Raw genomic sequence first — 8,630 nt, 5'->3', positions numbered from 1 at the left:
ATAAATTATATATATATATATATAAATTATATATATATATATATATATATATACAATATATACATATATATGCAAAATTGGGGGTGTGTATCTATCTATCTATAACTAAGAGATACTTAGATATATATTACATATATACACAAATTAGAGACATATCATATGCACACATATATGTGTAAATTAATATAAATTAAAGGTATGCATATATATGCATATATATATATATACATATATGTGAGGAGAGAGAGAAAGAGAGAGAGAGAGAGAGAGAGAGAGAGAGAGAGAGAGAGAGAGAGAGAGAGAGAGAGATTGTACATATTTTTGGGAACCCTTATCTCTTGTTTACTTCCTTATTTCTGTTGAGGGTGAGGGGATTAGAACAGTAAATGGTAGTGGGAATTGAGTGAACCACATTGGCCCCAACCACATTGACTCAATTCTAGAGCTAGCTCAGTTCCCTTTCTATTCAGTTATGGATCTAGTCCAATTTCTGTCTTGTGAGAAAACTTTATCCAGTTGTGCGAATTGTGAAAAAAAAAACCAACTTTATTGCATTCTTTGAACCTAGCCCTGTGTGTCTGGGAAGCTGGACTGCCTCGATCTGCTGCTTAGAGACCCTTAACTAAGGACCTAGGTTATGCTGACCAGAAATTTGGTCAGATACAAGGGTTAGAAATCAGATTGCTCAATTGGGTATAGAAATCTATCTTACCCTACAAGGCAGTAGTTAGGGTAGGGGATAAGAGAACGTGGGTGATAGAAGGAAGGGCAGATTAGGGGAGGAGGTAGTCAGAAGCAAAACACTTTTGAGGAGGAATACAGTGAAAGGAGAGAGAGAATACAATAAATGGGGGCAGAGAAATGGGATGGAGGGAAATACAGTAGCAACAGTAACTGTAAAAGAAATGTACAAAGTTTCTCTGATAAAAATCTCATTACCAAGCATATAGAGAACTGAGTCATTTATAAGAATAAGAGCCATTCCCCAATTGATAAACGATCAAAAGATATGAACAGTTTTCAGAAGAAATAATCAAAGTAATCAAACCTTTCTATAGCCATATGAAAAAATGTTCTAACTCACTGTTGATTGGAGAACTGCAAATTAAAACAATTCTGAGGTACTACCTCACACCTATTAGACCGGCTAATAGGACAGAAAAGGTAAATGATGGATGGTGGAGGGGTTGTGGGAAAAATGAGACACTAATGCATTGTTGATGGAGTTGTGAACTAATTAAACCATTCTGGAGAGGAATTTGGAGCTATGCCCACCATCATACCCTTTGACTTAGCAATACCACTACTAGGTCTATATCCCAAAAGACATCAAAAAAAATAAAGGAAGAGGATCCATATGTACAAAAATATTTATAGTAGCTCTCTTCTGGTAACAAATAATTGAAAATTGAGGTGATGTTGGGAAATGGCTGGACAAATTGTGGCATTTGATTATAATGGAATACTATAATGTGCCATAAGTGCTATAGGAAATGATGAACAGTATGCTCTCAGAAAAACCAGGAAAGACTTACATGAGCTGACACGAAGTGAATTGTACTGTGTACAAAGTAACAGCAATATTGTGCAATGATCAGCTGTGCATGACTTAGCTGTTCTCGGCAATTCAATGATGCAAAAAAGCTCAGAAGAACTTATGATGAAAAATACTATCCATCCTCAAAGAAAGAACTGATGGTATCTGAACATAGATTGAAAAATGCTTTTTTGTTTTACTTTCTTTATTTTTCTTGATTTTTTTGTTTATTTTTTTGTCCATGTTTTCTTTCACAACATGAATATTATGGAAATGTTTCGCATGTCTACATATGTATAACATATCAAACTCCTTGCCTTCTCAATGGAGGGATGGGAAGGGAGGAAGGAAAAGAATTTGGAACTCAAAGTTACAAAAATGAATGTAAATTTTATATATATATATAGCTGGGTAAAAAATAAAACACTAAATAAAACAAAACAGAAACCAGATTACCTAAATTTGCATCCTGGTTAATTGCTTACTTTTAATTTATTGGTCTCATTTGATTAATTGTTTTTAACATATAAAAATCTGTTTCCCCCAGTATTTGAGGTCCAGTACTAAACTGAGGAGGTCTGGTCCTGATTTGTTAGCAATTGGCATGTGTTGCTTAATAAATTTATATGTTCAGAAGCTAGAACCTTTATTTCCTCAGTCACAGGGTAACACCATCTTCTTAGACAATACCACCCAGGAGTTGCCATCTACTTCTCATACTCATTCCCTCTATCCAATCAGTTGTTAAGTTGCATTTCTTTTAACTTCATAAAATCTCATGTATTTTCTCATTCACCCATTTTCATCTGTGCACAGTCACCATCTTGGTGGCAGACCTAATTACCTCACATCTAGAATATTACAGTAGCCTTCTCTTGGTCTTTCTGCCTTAAATGTCTCCCTAATCCAATCCATCTTCCATTCTTCTGTAAAACTGGTCTTCCTAAAACGCAGGCATGACCATGTCACTGCCCTATTCAATAAATTAAAGCGGCTCAGGAATGTCTATGACAACCCCAACTATCAGGGTTCCCATAATCTGCCCTTCCCAAAGTAGGTCTGTAAACCACACCCTAGGACCGTAGTTGGCTATGAGGCTACAGGGAATCCCTAAAGAAGGGAAATCACCCAGAAGAAAAGATGGGCCTCGCGTGTACTCATATATGTATCCATTCCATACCTGCTTGGTCTCCTAGACTTCCTCTCCCCCCACTCCATCCTCCAATCTAAGAAAAAGACCTTCAAAGAAGCTATATTTTGGTCCCATGGAAATGTCTGATGCCTTGAGGTTTATACTAACCATCATATCCTCCTTTTTCCATATACATAAAGGTATACCTAGCCTCACGTGCTTTTTGGTATAGGCTCCATTTTGTCTGTACCTAAATCCTCAGTCCTTTCATAATTTTAGGATGAAATTCATGCAATAAAAAAGAAAGGATTTTTTCTCCCTTCCATTTGCAAAAAAAAAAAGTGAAGTCCTATGACTTATCATGGGTGTGGGGGTGGGGAATGACCTTAACAAGTCAGGTATCTTCTATAGTCCATTCCCATCCCCAAGAAAGCAGTGTCCATCATTTTTCTGGGATCTGCCAAATAATCATCTCCAAAGTCTTTTTTGTCTTATTATAAGAGAATCTAACCTGTGTCCAGGCTTTAACACTGACAAGTGACCTGCCTTTCTGTGAGCAGAGTTTTATTCTTGGAATCATAAGAGATAGGAAGAGAGAGAACTCCAGGGCTAGTAAGCTTTCCAAGTGGAAGCTAGAATTCTGGTTACTGATAGCCTTCAGTCTCCATCCCTGCAGTTCTCATTCTAAATTGATGGAAGAACCACAACAGAACTTTGGGATCTCGCCATAACCATTCTCCCAGTCAGGTCTTCCCAAGAACAAAAGAGAATAGTGTCCTTTAGACTCTGGAAGCTTCACAGGTCATAAGCCCTGCACATGGCAAAGCCTTCTCTTGCCAAATGCTAACCATCTGACTAGGTACCATGCGCTGTGCTAAGAATTCTGGGTATTCAGCAAAACTACAGTATAATCTAAGTTAGTGGCAAATGATTGAAAAATTTCAGATGTTTTTGTTTGTTTCCACAAATACCTCCTTCTTAGTCCTCCAGGGGAAAAAAGGAGTTCCACAAAGCATTTTAGAGACTGGCATTAGGGTTTTTTTTTTTTTGTAATTATTTGTGAGAGTTGTACCTCACACACCTTTTCCACAGCACTTTCAATGAAAGATGGGTTCATATTCATGAATTTGCTGAAAGGGTATGATTTAAAATTTTAAATTGTGTTTGAATCCTTAGACAGAAGCAAGTCTCAAAATATTTCCACCTTGACCTTGGGCAAGTCTCTAGGCTCTAGTTTTCTCATTTATAAAATAAGGGGGTTGAAATAGATGATCTCTAATGTCCCTCCCAGCTCTTACTCTTTGTGAGCCTATGATTTTGTAGGAACAGAAAATGTCATTGAAATTGTCTCCAAAGCATTCCTTTCTGTGATTTGGATTTTGGAATTTCAGGTCTTGGAGCCATAAAGAAACTGAGGAGGAGGATTTGTTGATCTCCATACATTTTTTTGAGTTTTCTCCTTTTGACTCTTCCTAAAGCTGCAGAAGGATGGTGAAGGAAGAATTATGATAAACAATAAAATATTGAATTGGGCTGAATGAGTCATTAGTGATCTCTTGTTATCAGAGCTTTCCAGGATTTGAGCGCAAAGTGACTGATATTCATTTAAATACTGATCACAACTAGGGTCAATTATGCAAGCCATATGGGGAGGGGGTGGGGCTAAATATACCCTTTTTTCCTCCCTGAACACACACACACACACACACACACACACACACACACACACACACACAAGCTGCAGGCATCCTTCACTTGTACATGTGTTTGCTAGCTGTCTCCAATATATATTCAGATGTTATGCTATTTTAGATTTGGTTTAACATGTCAGAGTTTATGTGACGAGACAGGAAGTGTCACTCACATGCAACTTTGGTAATCACTTTCAGCACCCCAAACACACATCTTGTAGCATACCAGGCTATTTGGGAAATGATCAGGTTGCTTCTTGATCTCAGCATCTGACTTTTCTTTGGATCCCTCTTTAAGAAGCCCATGTACTCCTTAATCTCTGAGTTGTGCAGTCCATGTCGAGCTAATCATAACATTCATCTTCCAAAGCCTAGAGTCATTTGCCAATTACCATCTGCTGCACATTTTAAAGTCATTCCTGTAATGGAGTGGCCAGACTGGGATACATTACTCTAAAAGTGTCATGACTATGTGTGGGTGCTAGTTTTAATAAGTTGAATCTGAAGAGATTCATTTAAAGGGATTCTGTACGTAAGCATTTCAACTAGGACAGCTGTATTCCATTCTTTTGTCTACCTTTAGATTTTCTTTAGACTCTTATACTCATTCATGAAATTTCTGGACAGATTAAAACTCAAAATGAACTACAAGACAAGGTTAACAGTACCTTATATCGATCTAGAAGTCCATAAAATTTGGAAATACTTGATAAAATTCATGAATTAGAAATGATCTCAGACATCATCTAGTCCAAAGGATGATGTTATCATCTAACATTACTGACAAGTGGTGATGTAATGCAAGCTTGAACACTTCTGGTGATGGAAAATCACTGCTTCCAAAGGCAACCCACCCCACTATTGGACTACTTTATCAATTAAGAGTAATAAACAATTGCTAATTATTAATTAATATTATTAGCATATTACTAATAAATAAATCACTCTACGTATTTTTTAAAAAACAACTAGGTGGTGTATTAGATAGAGTGTTGGGACTGAAGTCATCTTCCTGAGTTCAGATCTGACCTCAGACACTTACTAGCTGTGTGACCCTGTACAAGTGCCAACTCTGCTTGCCTCAGTTTCCTCATCTGTAAAATGAGCTAAAGCAGGAAATGGCAAACCACTTCAGTACCTTTGCCAAGAAAACCCCAAATGGGGTCACAAACAGTTGGACATTAATGAAGCAACTGAAAGACAACAATAAATTTATTAAGAAGTTCTTCCTAGTATTGAGTCAAAATTGATTTCCCTTTAACTTATACTCATTGGTGTTAGTTCATTTCTTTGGAATCACATGGATTAAATGTAATCCTTCACATAAAAAAGGGATATTTTGACAAATGTTGCATAGTTTCACAAAAATCAAGTTCCAGCAACATTTTTTTTTTACTATAAAATCATATGAAAAAGAAAAACCAGGGGAAAAAAACCTCACATCATTGTTTTAAGACATGCTGAACAGAAAGTCACAGTCTGGGGAAAATTAAGTTCTAATTGGGAGAGAGATGTCACTGACCTTATGAGAAAGGTGTATTTGTGGAGGAAAGTGGGAAAGCTTTCCAGAATTCCCTTTCCCCTTCTGTGAATGTGATCAGAATATTATTTGTCTAGTTACTATAGTTAACATCTTTGCAGAAACAAAATTTATTTTAGTCTATCACAGTCTCACAAGGATCTTATTCCTTTGCCCACCACCATACTCCATGCACACACAGCTTGAATGTATTGTGTTGGCCGGTGATGCCTGATTGTCTTGCCTTCATTCATTCACACAGGCCCCCACGACTAGAAAGCACCCCTTCACCATCTCTGCTATTGAAAATTTTCTCTTCCTCCAAACCCTAGTTTCTCTTATCTTGGGATCTGAATGTAATGGCTCTCGCCCCATGCCAAAATTTTCTTATGGTTCTCTGTCTGCACCAGCCCTTTCCCTCATTGTATTCTCCCTTATATCATGTTTATCTATACACGTCATATCTACCCTGTTCAATTTCAGATCCTTGAAAGCTGGGACCATCTGGTTTTTCATTTTTTATAGTTTTCGGCACTTCAAACAAAGCCCAGTCAGAGGCTTTGAGTACTTAATAAATATGTTGTACAGGGAACATTGGCACAGCTAGGTGACACAGTGGATAGAGTGCTGGGTCTGGAGTCAGGAAAACATCTTTCTGATTTAAAATCCAGCCTCAGACACTTACTAGTTGTATCCTGGGCAAGTCACTTAACCCTGTTTGCCTCAGTTTCCTCATCTGTAAGACCTAGAGGAGGAAATGACAAATCACTCCAGTATCTTTGCTAAGAAAAACTCATATGGGATCATGAGGAGTTGTACATGACTGAAAAAAAAATACATGCAAATACAGTACTTTGTGGACCTTAAACAAAGAATTATAGTTAGAATTGGATAGGATCTTATAGGTTACCTAGTAGAATGCCTTCATTTAGAATTAAGAAACTGAGAGCCTGAGTTTTTGGTCCAGCTCAGGAAAGTTAAATGTTCAATGTGAGTGTATGCTAATAATAATAATGATAATAATAATAATAGCAAACATTTATATAGCACTTACATATCATGCACTATACTAAGCACTTAACAATTATTATCTCATTGGGACTTCTAAACAACCCTGGGAGATAGATGTTATTATAATCTCCATTTTATAGATGAGGAAATTGAGGCAAGCAGGTTAAATGACTTGCCCAGGATCATAGAGCTAGCAAATGTGTGAGGCTAAATTTGAACTCAGGTCTTCCTGACTCCAGGCCAGGTGTTCTATTCACTGTGCCTCAGAAATTGGAAAACTCTACAAATCAGAGCCTTTCAAAAACATTTTCTTGATTTCTAGGCTTAAGAAAGTGTTGGAGACAATTTTAATACTTCATAGTGGAGAACTAACTGGTTGTTAAACATTTGTCAGCACAGCACTGCCAAAGTTATTCAGGTAGTGAGAGGCAACATTTGAACCAAGGTTTTCTGACTCCAAATTCAATACTCTTTCCAGGGTTCTATACCTAAGAACACTCTCTAAGGATCTTTGTTAAATAAATGTAAGTTGTCAGCATCACCACTGTGATTTCCAAGCAGATTTCATGGGCCTCTTTCATTCTCTGGAACAAGCCCCTTCCAAAATTTGTGTCCACATTGATGACTAGGAACCAGCCTCTGGTGGTCAGAATGGTGAGGTAAAGTTGCCTTTAGCTTATCAATTCACTGTGGATCTCATTTTATCATCCCATTAAGAAGTGATGCATACCACCAAAATTATTTTTTCTTTTTTCCATATATAAAATTAACACCCAGCAGGAGCAGCAGCAACATCAACAACAGCAAACAACAAAAATCCAAAATGCTCAAACACATAAAATACAGGTCAAGATCTAGCCCCAGATTTTAACCTTTATCATGGCACAAAGAATTTTAGAAATTAGCCAAGAATCTGCTTTTCACGACAAAAGGAGTGAATCACAAACTTTTTAATTCTATCTTATCACTGCTCTCCCAGTGAGTTCTGACATGGCTGATGAGCTGGGGGTGGGAGAAGGAGAGGAAAGACAGAGGTCTAACTCCCTGGGGAATTTAGGTAAGTCTGGTTGCTGGGAGGAATACTGAGAGGAAAGTTAAGTGATCTTGTCTGTGTATAAGAAGGTTTTGCTTCTTTCTGTGGGGAGGGAAGATGTCTGGAGTGTGAAACATCATTATGTATGTGAATCTATGGGGGGCTGGGGAAGAATTACAAGCATTTGTTTTAGAATAAATGTTTTTGTTTTTATTTTTCCTTCCTGTACTTGTATTAAAAAGTGTGGGACTTATTCATGGTAATATCTACAAGGAACATCTACAGAAATAATAAAACAGGCACTTCCTTCAGAGAAAGTCAGTGATGCTGCCAAGGTGGGTTTTTAAAAATTTTTCCCTTCCTGAACCCCAGTATGATAGGTTCATTTAAAAGAGGCCCTAGTGAATTCAGTTGACTTTAAAAGTGGTTTATGCTTTACATTAATTATAATTACACTTCCTTGGCATTTACACAGCACCTTTTCTCTAAGGAGATTAAGGTATTTTATAAAACTGAACTAATCTCAGAATCACATAATAATTGATGTTCAATTCATCATTCAATCATTCATTCCCCATTTAGCCACTCTATTAGTTCATCTTTCTTCCTTTTCAATCTCCCCCATTCCCTCTCACTCCTAAATGGTGTCAATTATACACAAACCTCATAGGGCCTCTGCCATCTGAATAATAATTCATTAACCTTTA

This window comes from Phascolarctos cinereus, unplaced genomic scaffold (assembly GCF_003287225.1).
Source record: "Phascolarctos cinereus isolate Bilbo 61053 unplaced genomic scaffold, phaCin_HiC Scaffold_5;HRSCAF=322, whole genome shotgun sequence".
NCBI lineage: Eukaryota > Metazoa > Chordata > Mammalia > Diprotodontia > Phascolarctidae > Phascolarctos > Phascolarctos cinereus.
Note: the sequence above shows the minus strand (reverse complement) of the source record.